The sequence below is a fragment of the Schistocerca americana genome, chromosome 3, assembly GCF_021461395.2.
Source record: "Schistocerca americana isolate TAMUIC-IGC-003095 chromosome 3, iqSchAmer2.1, whole genome shotgun sequence".
NCBI lineage: Eukaryota > Metazoa > Arthropoda > Insecta > Orthoptera > Acrididae > Schistocerca > Schistocerca americana.
Window position 1 is genome coordinate 497,970,502 of NC_060121.1, and position 15,753 is coordinate 497,986,254.

Consider the following 15,753-nt stretch of genomic DNA (forward strand, 5'->3'; position numbering starts at 1 on the left):
GTCGAGACGCATTAATGTAACTGCCTGTCAAAAGTCTGAATATGGTTCCCAAGGATAGATCCATTGTGCCTTTCCGAAAGATGAAATCACCCAGGGAATGCCACGAAAACATTCCCTAGACAAAAACGCTCCGTCCTCTGACCTGGTCCCTTCAGATGATTAGTGATTTGCTACGGTCGCAGGTTCGAATCCTGCCTCGGGCATGGATGTGTGTGATGTCCTTAGGTTAGTTCGGTTTAAGTAATTCTAAGTTCTAGGGGACTTATGACCTCAGAAGTTAAGTCCCATAGTGCTCAGAACCATTTTTTGATTAGTGATTTCTCCCTGTGTGGACGATGATGCTGCTGATTCCGCAACTGATGTTCAGTTAATGAAAAGTCGCTCCAGTTGCGGTTTTAGAACTATGTTACGTCACACGGACTGTTTGGCCCTTCACATTAGGCCTAATGTAGGGACCGGTGTGTAAACTTAATAAAGTTCTTAAATAAAGTAACGAGATTGACTTTAAATCTTCTGATCATTATTGCAGGGTGTTTGATTTCAGATGTTTCTCGACGTGCACGTCAACGGGCATCTGTCTGGTGGAGCATAAAACACGATTCATTTGAAAGAGCTACCTGTCGCCACTCCCTTGAGGTCCAGTTGAGGTAATGGGGTGCAAAAAATGGTTCAAATGGTTCTAAGCACTATGGGACTTAACTTCTCAGGTCATCAGTCCCCTAGAACTTAGGACTACTTAAACCTAACTAACCTAAGGACATCACACACATCCATTCCCGAGGCAGGATTCGAACCTGCGACCGTAGTGGTCGCGCGGTTCCAGACTGTAGCGCCTAGAACCGCTCGGCCCCCCCGGCCGGCTCTGGGGTGCAATTTCCAGCCTTCGTCGCCGTTGAACAGAAGTCAGCATGGCTGCATGAGCCAGGCCCCTGCCACGGAGGCCAGTGCACAGCAACGTTCGCTGGACGGTTCATCTCGGAGGTCGGTTGCTCACCAGTTACACGTCCATTCATCTGTACATATCTCCATAGCCGTCTTTCATCCCTGTCATCTATGGCCTGTGTGCACCACAGTAGCCTCGGCGCCGGTTTTTGACAGCACAGTTTTTCCATGCACGGTATGATTTAATCAAGACTGTACGCGATCAGTTTAGCAACTTAGCTGTTTCGGAAATGCTTCTAACCATGCCCGTAAGGCAATGATGTTGCCCATGTGGACATCAGACGTCACGCTATCATCGAACATAGATGAGACTGGTCTGTGTAGTACTTGAGATACGTCTGGCCCATGGCTTTCTATAGCCTTCCTAAGGACTTAAGTTATTTACACTAATAACCTTCAAAGTTATAATTAAGAGAATGATCTTTTAGGCTTCTCGCACTTGACAAATTCATTTACAGTGGGTGTTCAATTGCTTCTAGATTAGTGTTTTGCCGGACTGTGAACAAACTATTTTAAACTAATTTCTGAATTTCTTATATGGCCAGTATCATCTGTTCCTTCAAAAACTACAGCGATTGATAAACAACTAAGATATTTTTGGAACGCAATCTACGACCAGCTTAAAGACAGAAGTAATGACACTTTCTGCAGGACCTGACCATCATTTTGCAGGTCAATGCTCAAGGACGTACAATGCAAGCTGTTACCGATTTGTTTCACTGATTGGGCTGCTAAGTGCTGTACCACCTACTACACTCCCCTGACTTAAGCCCTCGTGATTTCAACTCGATTTCTAAACTGAAGGAAACACTTCACGGCATTCGTTTCAGAACTACAACAAATTCGTCGGGCAATGGTCCACGCCGCTCGAACTGTCAAACAACTGGTACTGCTAAGAGTATCCTACGACTTCCACATCGCTGGCAAAGAGTTACACACAATTCTGGTGACTACTTTGAAGGTCAGCAAAACTTTGAAACTCGTCTCTATTTGGTACGAGTTGTAAATAAATAGTTGCCACTATTACAGTTCCAACCCTCGTATATGAGTGTACATAACATAGATCAAGAGACATGTCGCCATATACTTTAAGCTGCGTGAAAATGGAACACAGAACGGAAGTCGTCAGATACGGCTGAAATATGTGGACAATTACGTGTGAAATATTTTAAATATATGAAAAACATGTGAAGAGATGGATAGAAAGCAAGGAGGAAGGAGGAGATGGACACAGAGTGAGAGGAGAAAGTAATGGACAAAGGAGGAGGACGGGAAAATGTGCAGAGAGTGTGGAGAGAAGGAAATGGGCAAAGAAAGGAATGAGATGGACAGCGAAGGAGGAGGAATAGACAGGCAGAGAGAGAGACAGACAGACAGACAGACAGAGACAGAGAGCAGCAGAAGACGAACAGAGAGAGGGGAAGAGGAAATGGACAGAGGAAGGGGAGGAGAAGATGGACAAATAGGGGGAGGAGGAGATGTATTGAGAAGAGGTGTACGATGAGATGGACAGAGAAAGAAAGGGGGAAGATGGAGATGGGCTAATAGAAGATATGAATAAATACCTATCCGGACAACACCAAGTACGTAGCTAGTGCGTTAATAAACATGCTCGGATTTTTCACGTAGCTGAATACGAGTTTCTTCAGTAGCGTGCCGAATATGAACACTGTTAGGCCATCACTTCTCACTAAAACAACCTGAATTGAGGAGCGCAGTAGAGTACTACTTCCGCATAAGGTGGCTAGGCATGCCTGATGCTCTGCAGGTGTTGCTGCACTTTGCTACAGCCTTGAGTAATTTCACCTTTCCTGTAGACAACAGCATTGAGTCGCTGCAGCTCTCTGATTATCGATTCTTCACTTAAGTGTATGGTTTGTCCAAAAGGCGTGGTAGACGGGTGTTGGCGCGCTCTGGTGGCGATTGGTGAGAAGCTAAAAGTTAGGCCCCCTCAGGATGAGGACTAGAGTTAGCGATCAGTACAGAGGGGAAGCGGATCACTCCGTTGACGAGAGAGGAGAGAGAGAGAGAGAGAGAGAAAGGGAAGCTGCTTGTCTGCCGCGAGTCCAGCAGGATAGTTTGTGTGGTTGGCACTTCACGTCACCGAAGGACTGCTGTTGATTTCAGTAAAATTGCCACATTAGTAGCCGAAGTCACGCGTTTAGGTGACGGTGATTGCTTCTGTTTCTAGAGACATATGATCTCGCCTGCATACTTGCAACAGCAGTAGGCTTGTCTCTAACATAATCGCAACATTTTGAAAAGACCGTTAGTCGTATATTGCGATGGGAAAAGGAAGTGATTCGTCCGTTAGCCCGTTCCCAAGCAGTGACGTCAAGTAATTCGTCACACTGTTAAATTTTTGCGTGTCATATGCTGCTTTTTATACGTTATATCTGACGAATTTGTTTGTTAAAGTGTATTTTCTTTAAGTCGAGATTTAGTCTGCTGCAGACTGTTTTGTGTACCTGGAAGCAGGTAGCCGCATCACGATTAGTGCTAGCCCGGACTGGTGGTTGCGCATCGGTGACCAACTTTCTCTACGCATTTGCTTCTCTGCCTGGTCTTTCGTGGCCAGCTGAATGGAAATTGACCACGACGCGGATGAATTGTACCCTCTCTAGAGGTTCCGTGATGTGTTCGGTAGCCGAACTTGGGACTAAGCCACTCCATATCGTCCGGTAGTTCCGGAATACAAGTTAAGTCACTTATCGTATCTACTTCAGACATTTTTCATCAGCCACTAAAGTTCAAGCGCCCCAAGAGGCCGCTAGACCTAATGTACTGTGGGAGTCGTATTGGCGATCTTATTATCATGTTCATTAATTGTAAAGTAATATTCATGTACTTCTGAGTGTTTGTATACCGGAAATTGTTCAGCCTTGTTGCTTATGCTGTCGTATGTTCAGACGCAGTTTTTTTTTCTGTAATGGGGTTGAAGCACTAAGGTCTGTCTTTTTATGATAAAATTCTGTTCCAGGTTCTTAGCGTAGATTAAATTAATGTTATAAGTATAGCATCGTACCCTTCAAATGGGTTATTCGAAAGAAAAAGAAAAAGGCGTGAAGCAAGTGATGTAGTCACTGTAAAAACTGGATTTAGGATTTCCCAGACGACAGATATGAGCACGTTGCTGTTAACGGGACGAAATCGTCACACGCTCACACACAGATGCTGATGATGGTCGAAGTAGAGAGGATATAAAATGTAGGCTGGCAATGGCAAGGAAAGCGTTTCTGAAGAAGAGAAATTTGTTAACATCCAGTATAGATTTAAGTGTCAGGAAGTCATTTCTGAAAGTATTCGTATGGAGTGTAGCCATGTATGGAAGTGAAACATGGACGATAAATAGTTTGGACAAGAAGAGAATAGAAGCTTTCGAAATGTGGTGCTACAGAAGAATGCTGAAGATTAGATGGGTAGATCACATAACTAATGAGGAAGTATTGAATAGGATTGGGGAGAAGAGAAGTTTGTGGCACAACTTGACCAGAAGAAGGGATCGGTTGGTAGGACATGTTCTGAGGCATCAAGGGATCACCAATTTAGTATTGGAGGGCAGCGTGGAGGGTAAAAATCGTAGAGGGAGACCAAGAGATGAATACACTAAGCAGATTCAGAAGGATGTAGGTTGCAGTAGGTACTGGGAGATGAAAAAGCTTGCACAGGATAGAGTAGCATGGAGAGCTGCATCAAACCAGTCTCAGGACTGAAGACCACAACAACAACAACAACAAGTATAGCTGACCAATGGGTTTGTTTTAATTGGGATTTAAGTGCCTTCCGGGTTAATCTCTTTTTATATTTATTAATCTTGTAAAGTTGTTTGGTAACCATTTTGCCAAATATATGTTATCACTGAGTAAATTGTTAAATTTAATGGTCAGTAAAACAGGGTAACGAAAACTTGAATGAAGGTTTGTAAACACATAGTCCAGTCCATCCTGAAATTCCCGAAGTCATAGTTTGTATGTATCTGTGTGTGAGCGTGTGACGATTTCGTCCCGTTAACAGCAACGTGCTCATATCTGTCGTCTGGGAAATCCTAAATCCAGTTTTTACAGTGACTACATCACTTGCTTCACGCCTTTTTCTTTTTCTTTCGAATAACCCATTTGAAGGGTACGATGAATCAACTTTGGCTACTCTTCATTGTATTATATTTCTTCAGTTTCCAAATTTCCTTCATCCTTTTAGAGTGTTGTTCCCTTTCTTCTTGAGTCCACTTTCGTCTAGTTATTTTCTTTCTCTCCTGAAATTCTGCCTTTTGAACTGCCTTTCTGAAATGTGTTCTGTTTTCTATTGTGTCTATTGTAACTCTAGCATTTTCAATGTCCTTTTCAGTCTCTATGAACCATGCTGACTTGGATTTGTAGCTATTGAGTAATGTGAATATCCGCTTGGTTAGTCTGTTGTTATCCATTCTGAATATATGTCCAAAAACTGTAGTCTCCTCTTCCTCATTACATTAGTTAGTTTCTCCGTTTTCAGATATAGCTCTCTGTTTGGTCTTAACCTGTATTCAGCATTATCGTTTCTTTTAGCTCCCAGTATTTTCCTTAAAATTCTTCTTTCGACCTTCTCTAGTTTCTCAAGATCTTCATTTCTTGTTAGTTTAAGTGTTGCTGCCGCATAGAGCTTCATGTCTGGCCACTGTTTGGTAGTGTCTTAATTTCGTGTTCCAGGACAAGGATTTTTTATTATAAACGTTTTTGGTCATATGAAACACTCTTTCCATTTTGTGCACTCTAGTTTCTATAGCTATCCTTTCTTTGGCATTGTATGTAATCCACTCTCCTAGGTATTTAAAGGAATCTGTTTTGTGTATTGTGTTGTTGTCAACTGCAATATTTTGAGGAGCATCACAGATGTTTGTTATAAACTTTGTTTTTTCATAGGATATTTGTAGTCCTACTTTGGCTGCTTGTTTTTGTAGTTCTCTTATTTGTTCTTGGGCATTGTCTAGTGAATCTGTAATCAATGTCATGTCATCTGCGAAGGCTAAACAGTCGATAGTGATCTTGTTTGGATTTCTCCCTAGTTGAATCCCTTTAGTATTGATGGCCTTCCTCCATTCTCGAACTACCTTCTCCAAGACACAATTGAAAAGCAGAGGTGACAAACCATCTCCCTGTGGAACACCTGACTTTATTTCAAACGATTTTGAGAGCTCTCCCTAAATTTTACTTTCGATTTTGTATTTGGCAAAGTACCTTGAATTATTGCAGTTGTTTTAGCATCGAGTCCCAATTCTTTTAAGATATCAAGCAGTGTATTTCTGTCAATTGAATCATAGGCTTTTTTAAAATCCACAAAAGTAATTACATATTTTAAGTTCCTGATTTTCCTCATTTCTATTATGTTCTTTAAATTTAGTATTTGTTCTGCACATGACCTTCCCTTCCTAAATCCAGCCTGATACTCTCCTAGCTGTTTGTCAAGTACCTCTTCTGCTCTTTTTAAAAGCGCCTTAGACAAGATCTTATAGGTCACTCGTAAGAGGGAGATTCCCCTATAATTGCTAGTATCTGTTTTCTTCCCTTTTTTATGTAGTGGATGTATTAATGCAGATGTCCAGTCTGGTGGTAATCTGTGTGTTGTCCAGATTTCTTTTAGTATTTCTGATAGACACTGTATCATGTTGTCACTAGAGTACTTCAATAGTTCAGCAACTATATTATCCTCTCCAGGGGTTGTATTATTTTTAAGCTCTTTTATGATTTCTTTTATTTCTTCTGTGGTTGGCGGCTTGGAGTCTGGTGGTGTTGGGTTTACAATATTGAAATTAAATTTTTCTTTCGGTGGATAACAGTTATGTAGTTCTTCAAAATATTCAGCAAGTATTCTACAGTTCTCTATGCTATTGTATGCAGTTTTCTGCGTTTTTGGGTCCGTGAAAAATAGACTAGGAGGAGAGTATTTCTTTAAGTTACTTTTGAAGGTTTTGTAAAAGTCCCTAGCATTGTTCTGTTTGAAGTTGGAGTCTATCGATGCTAGTTGGTCTTTTATGTATTGAACTTGGATCTTTTTAAGGCCTTTTGAAGCTTGCTTCCGGGCTTCTTTTAGGGAGTTCCTATTTTTATCATTTTTGTTGGCATTCCAAATGTTCCAAGCTCGTTGTCTTGTTAGGATTAGTTTGTCACACTCATCATTCCACCAGGCATGTTTCCATTTTTTGGTAAGGAGAATGGTTTCTTCTGTTGTCTGTACTATATGTTTTTGAAGTTGTTCCCATGTTTTAGGTGTTTTCTTTTCCAAAAGTGTCCAGAAATTGTGTTCCTTGGTTAATTTCTGAGTGTCAAACTTTTTAGGTTGATATTCGCTCTTTCTTTTATATATTGGTCTAATTTTGAATTTAACGACAGATAGATAGTGATCTGAATCTAAACTTGCACTCTTAGCAACTTTTACATTGAGTATCTCTGATGCAGACAGTCTGCTTATAGCAACATGGTAAAGTTGTTTCTCCCCACAGACTGGATTCAGGGAAAACCCATGTAGTTTGTTTTCTAGGGAGTTTTTTGAAATATGTAGACTTTAGAACTATGTCATGTTCTCTGCATAAACTAATAAGTCTTTCTCGATTTGCATTGGTTCTTTTATGTGCAGGGAATTTGCCTACTATGGATTGGTGATGACGTTCTTTGCCGATTTGAGCATTAAAGTCTCCCAACAATATTATTGTGTTTTTGGATGAAATCTGGTCTAAGGTGTTTGACAGTTCCTGCCAAAAAATTTCTGTTCATTCTTTTTGTGTTCTGTTTTTCTCATTTGTTGGTGCATGTGAGTTTACAATGATATACAGTTTGTTTACTGATTTGAAGGTTAATGTTGAAAGCCTTTCATTGACAGATTTAAATTCTACTATCGAGTTTAATATATTTTGGTTTACAATGAATCCTGTTCCAAATTGGGGTACATTCTTCGTAACTCTTTTTCCTGGCTTCCCTTTGAAGATTCAGAATCCCTCTGAATCAAATGAATGTATCAGTATACCTTGTTTCTTGGAGTGCAGTTATCATTATATTTTTCTGTTTTATAAAATTTATTAACGTTTTAAGTTTTCCTGTTTTTAGGAGTGAGTTTACGTTGAACGTTGCCAAGTAGTTTATATTTTTGTGTTTAATTTTATTTGTTGCTTGCTTAAGGCAGGTTTCAGGATGCTCCGACTCATCCTTCGCATATTGCTGTAGGCCCCCAGAATCCGAATGCCTACTTTTAATTTCCTTAGTAATTGGAGATTGGTTACTCCCTGGGGTAAAATCTCTTACAAGGTGCGTATCCATTGTTGATTGTTTGTTGGGTTAGGGGAACAAGCCCCTAAGGATTCTACTCGAGGTTATTAGCTCCGAGGAATGGTTTTCAGCCGCACCACTGGTGGACAGACGCTGACCACTCAGCCACTTGTTTCAAGACAGACGCCAAGTGGATTTTTTTCTTTGGTTGCCTCTTCCGTTAGTTCCGCCGTACCGAGAACTATTCCCTCCGCCTTCACTACCGTTGAGGTCATCACTGTAGTCCTAGCAAGGAGCCCTTACAAGGTGCTATCACCCGGGCCGGGTGAACCTTGGTTTTTTAACGAGGTTCACGCCTTTAGATATGAAAGAACAATGTCATGAAGTCATTAATGTGAGAATCAATTAATACAGGTATTCAGTACTATAACAATGGCTCACTCAACAACGGGAAAATACTGGCAATCAAGCGTACAAGTGCGGCCCAAGAGGTCACAAGGCGAAGCCAAATGTCATACAACCAAAGAAAATACAAGTACTAAGTAAGCTACAATATAATATTGTAACTTAAAAAGTATAAAGCCGTAAAAAATTAGCTACAATGAATATAAGAGTTTTATATACATACAGTACATTCATCGTACCTTATTCTTCACTGTGTTTATACGCCTGAAGTTACGAAATTCCTCCCCAAGCTCTACCATCCTAGCGTTTGTAGGGAGGTTTGTGTGTTTCAGTGATCCACTGAGGTATGCTGGCGGGAGCAATGCTCCTAGTAGCGTCACCCATGCCAGACTAGTCGGTTGTTGAGATTCCAGTCCCCCTAGGGTGCTATCTTCTTAAGAGTACTTGGGTGGCAACAACACGGGCCCTTAGTTAAGTCTGACATTACTTCCACTTACTTGTGTCAGGCATCATCTGTTCAACGCCACCGTTACAATCGTATATGCACCACAAGAAGCAAAAACGATGAATCTAGAACCTTATACGAAGCAGTACAAAAGACTAAAAAAATACTGTGCTACTAATCAGATTATTATGATGGATTACTTCAATACCAGAATAGGAAATATCCCAGTAAATAATATTATACGGCCTTTTGCAGAAGTGGTATGTAATGAAAATGGAAAAAATACTAAGAGATTTTGCATTTACAATAATCTAACACTAATAACCTCACATTTTAAGAAAAGAGATATACATAAATATACTTGGGCAAGTAGAGGTCTTAGATCAATAATTGACAACATTTTGGCAAATGATAAGCTATCCGGTCAAGTAAGGGATAGAAGAGCTTACAAAGGAGAAAATGTAGGACCAAATCATCTACTAATCTCCAAAATAGATCTTTTTGTGAAAATGAAGAAAATAACAAAACAAACAACTAACCAACACGATCAGACCGTTTATAAAGTATACTTGCTTGAAGAGAACAGCATCAAACATGTTTCAAAGCAGCTTAAACAAAGAGTTAGCGGACTTGCAAACTAAAGATAATGTGGAAGAACAGCAGCAAAATCTAAAGAATGTGATATATAGAGTAGCAGGAAGAGCTCTTGACAAAAAGGAAAAAATAAGGAAGAGAAATTGCCTAAGTATTTGGAATGAGAATATAATGAAAGATGTTTGAGAAAAACAGGGCGCATATACGAAATACTTAAGCAACGACACAGCTGAAAAGAAGCAGTCCTACACGAAGAGAAGAAATATTCCTAAATGTGTAGTAGCAAAAGCACGCCAAAAATTGGGATAGACTTATTTCTGGTATCGAGAATGATGTTCATGGGAAACAGTGAATGGCCTATAATGTTTTAAAAACTTTTAACACAACAGAAAAGGAAAACAAGCAAATAAACAACTTTGAACAACAACAACGAGGAAATTATTACAAAGGGTTATGGTGTGATTTTACAACACAAGAAACCGAAATTGAACCAATAGGTGAAAAGACATCAGATGAAATACAGTCTGACGAAATAACATCTGCCTTAACATCACTTGAGAACAAAACAACGACAGGAAGAGATGGTATCAATGCTGAACTGCTAAAATACGGGGCAATGATGCCATGTCTACGATAGCTACATCTCTTAAATGAAAGTTGGAGGAGAAAGAGCATCCTCAAAGACTGGAAGACTGCTAGAGTAATATCAGTTTTTAGGAAAGGAGATAAAAGCCTGGATCCAGCATACGAGACATATGCTAAGATTTTAAACACAGGACTTAAAAACATAGTGGAAGTAGTACTGCATGAGGAACAAATGGGTTTTAGAAAAGGACACTCAACGACAGATGCAGTTTTGATTTTACAACATACAATATAAAAACGCAGAGACTAGAATAAACAAACGCACATTGCCCTTATCGATTAAAACAAAATGGTTTTGACAGTGTCAATAGGCAGAAACTTTCGAAGATAATAACGAATCGCAGATATTCGAAACAACGAACAAATGCGAAACGAAATTTGTATCAGAACTCGACTATGACTCTAGATCCAAACGGAAAAATTGTTAATGAGATACCAGCTAAAAAAGGAGTACACAAAGGCTGCTGTATCTCCCCAACTTTAACATTTACATACATGAAATACTGCGTGTATGGGAACCAGAATTTCAAACGGTATATACCTAGACGAGGTACTCTTTCAAATAACTTACTATAAGCTAACGATGCAGTGATTCTGTAGATAAAGAAGAGGATCTTCAGAAAGCAATTTACTTACTGAAACAAATAAGTACGAAATTAAACATGGAGATCTCCACTGTAAAAACTAAGACAATGCCTTTCATGGGGAATGAACACGTTAGAACCAAAATAGTGGTAGATCAGAAGATTTTAGAGCAAGCAAACCACTTCAGTTGTCTAGGATGGGAGGTGACATATGGGTACAGCAAAGATATAAAAATTAATCTTTGTAAATTAAGCTTTGTATATGGAAGAATCACGAGAAACCTTAAAAACAAAACTCATAAAGATACTCAAATTAAATTCTACAAAACATTTGCAGTCCTCACACTGCTCTATGTAAGCGAGACCTGGGTGATTAGCAAAAAGTAATAAAGCTGTATTCAGACACAAGAAATGAAATTCCTGAGACGAGTTAAAGGTTGCACAATAGAAGACAGACTGAGGAATCAAGATATTAGAAAAGAACTAAAATTTTTTATTCTAAACAATAAAATTCTAGACTATATGACAAAATGGAACGAACACCGAAAAAGAATAGAGTGTGACAGACTCCCTAGGAGGCCAGAAATAACAAGTATCAACGAAGAAGAGATAGAGGAAGACCTCGACAACTATGTGTACTCTAACAGGCAGCTCCACCTAGTATCTGCAGAGTAGAATAAGAAGGAAAGGAAGAAGAAGGAGTTACGAAATTATATTGTACCTTACTTTGTACTTGTCTTTGGTTGTATGATCAGTATTCAACATGGATTTTCTCCAAGTATATTGATGCTGTTAATGTTCGATAGCAAGCTTATTTTTGCAAGATCTCTGTTAGTGGAATCAGTATTTTTACGGAAGAGAGTTCTTTCTCTAAATGTGTCGTAATGCGACAGTATGAAACATGTTCCATGTCCGTAACACATATTGAAGCCGCGATATAGGTCTACAATCGTATCCATCTGTCCCACGACCAATCTGGAAAATTGGAATGATCTTCTCTTTCTTCTAATCTCTAATTACCCATCGTAGCTCCAGCGACCTACGGTAAACTGTTGCCTCAGGAGAAGCAAGCTATTCCGCATAACCTCTGAAGAATCACACAGATACTGAATTCAGTCCATATGCCTTCCCACTCTTGAACAATATTGTTTAATTTGAATATTCGTTAATTTCCTAATCCGCAATGACTCATCACAGAACCTGCTATTTTGGCGTTCGTGAGGTGACTAAAAGGAGAAACCGCATTATAATCACCCGCAGTGAAATCATTTCGGAGGTACGAATTCATTATTTCAGCCTTCTCTCTGCAATCTGTCATTTAGTATCAGTGTGGTCAATGAGCGACTGAACAGATGATTTAGATCTTCTTACGTATTTCAGTAGGATCAAAACCTTTTTTTGAATTTTTGTCAGATCGTCTGTGAAAACGTTACTTTCGAATTCATTGAAATCTTCTCGCATTGCCTTAAGCCGGCTTCGTTCTTTTGTTTGTCAACAATGGTTTGACCTTGTTTAAATCTTTAAAAAAGTTCTCTTTTCTTTCAGGGTATGGCAGTTGAACCACAGAGAGTCTTTCCCTTCCATCGGAATTTTGGTCGACACATACAGAGAAGTATCGTGCAATGCTTTTGAATTCATTTTTGCTCCACATCTTTCTCCTAAGAGCTGAATATTTATCCAATACCACTCACTAATACGGGGAGTAAACGGTACCTCTTATTTAATACGGCAGTTGAAACACACAGTCTTTCCCTTCCATCAGAATTTTGGTAGGCACATATGGAGATGTATCATACAATGTTTTGAATTCGTTTCTACTTCACATCTTTGTCCTGAGAGCTGAATATCCGTCCAATACCACTCACTAACACGGGGAGAATGTACGTTTTAACTACTAAATTTGCAGAAGCTATGGGCAAGCAACTGAAAAAAAATATGACAAATATGTAGGGATTTCAACGTTTTTTATATTTGTAAGAAGTCTTCGGACTGGTTTGGTACGGCCTGCCACGAAATCCTCTCCCCCGCCAACCTCTTCGTCTCAGAACAGCACTTGCGACATGCGTCCTCAATTAAAAGCTGGATGTATTCAAATCTCCGTCTTCCACTACAGTTTTTGCCCTTTGCAGCTCCCTCTAGTACCATGGAAGTCATTCCCTGATGTCTTAAGGATGTCCTATCACCCTGACGCTTCTCCATGTCAGTGTTTTCCACATATTCCTTTTCTCTCTGATTCTGCGCATGAGCTCCTCACACCTTACCTTATCAGTCCACCTAGTTTTCAAGAGTCGTCGGTAACACCATCTCAAATGCTTCGATTCTATTCTGTTACGGTTTTCCCGCAGTCCATGTTTCACTACCATACAACGCTGCACTCCAGACGTACATTCTCAGGAATTTCTTCCTGAAATTGAGACAGATATATGATACTAGTAGACTTCTCTTGGCCAGGAATGCCCTTTTTGCCATTACTAGTCTGCTTTTGATGTCATCCTTGTTCCGTCCGTCATTGGTTATTTTACTGCCTAGGTAGCAGAATTCCTTAACTTCATGTACTTCGTGACATCAGTCCTGATGTTACGTTTCTCGCTGTTCTCGTTACTACTATTTATCATTACCTTCGTCTTTCTTAGATATACTCTCAATCCATGCTCTGTACTCATAAGACTGTTCATTCCTTTTAGCAGGTCATGTAATTTTTCTTCACTTTCACTCAAGATAGCAGTGTCATTAGCTAATCATATAATTGTTATTCTTTCACCTTGAATTTTCAATCCACTCCTGAACCTTTCTCTTATTTCCATCATTGCTTCTTCGATGTACAGATTCAACAGTAGGGGTGGAAGACTACATCCCCGTCTAACACACTCTTAATCCGAGCCCTTTATTTTTGGTCGTCCACTCCTATTAATCCGTCTTGACTATTGTACATATTGTATATTATCCGTCTCTCCCTACAGCTTACCCCTATTTTTGTCAGGATTTCGAACATCTTGCATCATTTTACATTTTCGAACGCTTTTTCCAGATCGACAGATCCTATGAACGTGTCTCGATTTTTCTTTAGTCTTGCTTCCATTATCAACCACAACGTCAGAATTGCTTCTCTGGTGTCTTTACCTTTCCTAAAGTTAAATGATCGTCATCTAATACACCTTCAATTTTGTTTTCCGTTCTTCTGTATATTATTCTTGTCAGCCACCTGGACGCATGGGCTATTAAGCTGATTGTGCGATAATGTTCGCACTTGTCAACTCTTGCATTCTTTGGAATTGTGTAGACGATATTTTTTTCTGAAGTGAGATGGTATGTCGCCAGACTCACACATTCTATACATCAACGTGAATAGCCGTTTTATTGCCACTTCCGCTAATGATTTTAGAAATTCTGATGGAATTTTATCTCGCCCTTCTGCCTTATTTGATCTTAAGCACTCCTAAGCTCTCTTAAATTCTGATTCTAATAGTGGACCCCTTATCTCTTCTATATCGACTCCTGTTTCTTCTTCTTTCACATCAGACAAATCTTGCCTCTCATAGAGGCCTTCAGTGTACTCTTTCCATCTATCCGCTCTCTCCTCTGCATTTAACAATAGAATTCCGGTTGCCTTGTTCGTTTTACCACTCTTGCTTCTAATTTCACCAAAGGTTGTTTTGATTTTCCTAAATGCTGAGTCAGTCCTTCTGACATTAATTTATTTCGCGATTTCTTCACATTTTTCATGCGGCCATTTCGTCTTAGCTTCCCTGCACTTCCTGTTTATTTCATTCCTCGGCGACTTGTATTTCTGTATTCCTGAATTTCCCTGAATATTTTTGTACTTTCATCGATCAGTTGAAGTGTTGCGTCTGCTCCCCATGTTTTCTTTGCAGTTACCTTCTTTGTTACCTTCTTTGTACTTATGTTGTTCTTCTCAACCTCTGTAATTGCCCATTTTAGTGTTGTTCGTTCTTTTTCATGTGTACTAGCTACTGAGCTATTTCTTATTGTTGTAGCTGCAGCCTTAGAGTACTTCAGGCGTATCTCGTCATTCCTTAGTATTTCAGTATCCCACTTCTTTGTGTACGCATCCTTCCTGGATAATTCTTAACTTTCAGCCTACTCTTCATCACTACTACATTGTGATCTGAGTCAGTACCTTCTCCTGGGTATGCCTTACAATCCGGTATCTGATTTCGGATTCTCTGTCCGACCATGATGCAATCTAACCGAAATCTTCCCGTATCACCTGGCCTTTTCCAAGTGTACCTCCTCCTCCTGTAATGTGCTAGTAACAAGGTATGAGAGAGGAGAAAGAATAATTGAATGAATTTCACCTAGTAATATAGAATACTTTTTTCAGGAACTCAGCGTTATGTTCTCGGAATTTATTAGAGGTGAAGCCATACTTACCAACTGATAAAAGCCGGCCGGAGTGGCATAGCGGTTCTAGGCGCTACAGTCTGGAACCGCGCGACCGCTGCGGTCGCAGGTTCGAATCCTGCCTCGGGCATGGATGTGTGTGATGTCCTTAGGTCAGTTAGGCTTAAGTAGTTCTAAGTTCTAGGGGACTGATGACCTCAGAAGTTAAGTCCCATAGTGCTCAGAGGCATTTGAGCCATTTGAACTGAGAAAATAAGAAGTAACTTCGTAACAGTAGCTCCCATGTACGGAAGCATTCTCCGAGAGAAGTTATATACTGGTGTTAGTCAGTGATCTAAATTTCATGACAATCTTTATGAAACTACCTTAAGCAATAAAAGAGAGAAATCGATGTTTGGACTCTTTGACTACATATGCCTTTGCAGCAGCGCTCTGTCAAATGCATCCCATTCTTTTATTTTTTGTGAAGAGCCTGCTTTTATCAAACTTCAACTTTGATGCACATATTTGTATTAAATAATTATCAACAACATCCCATAGC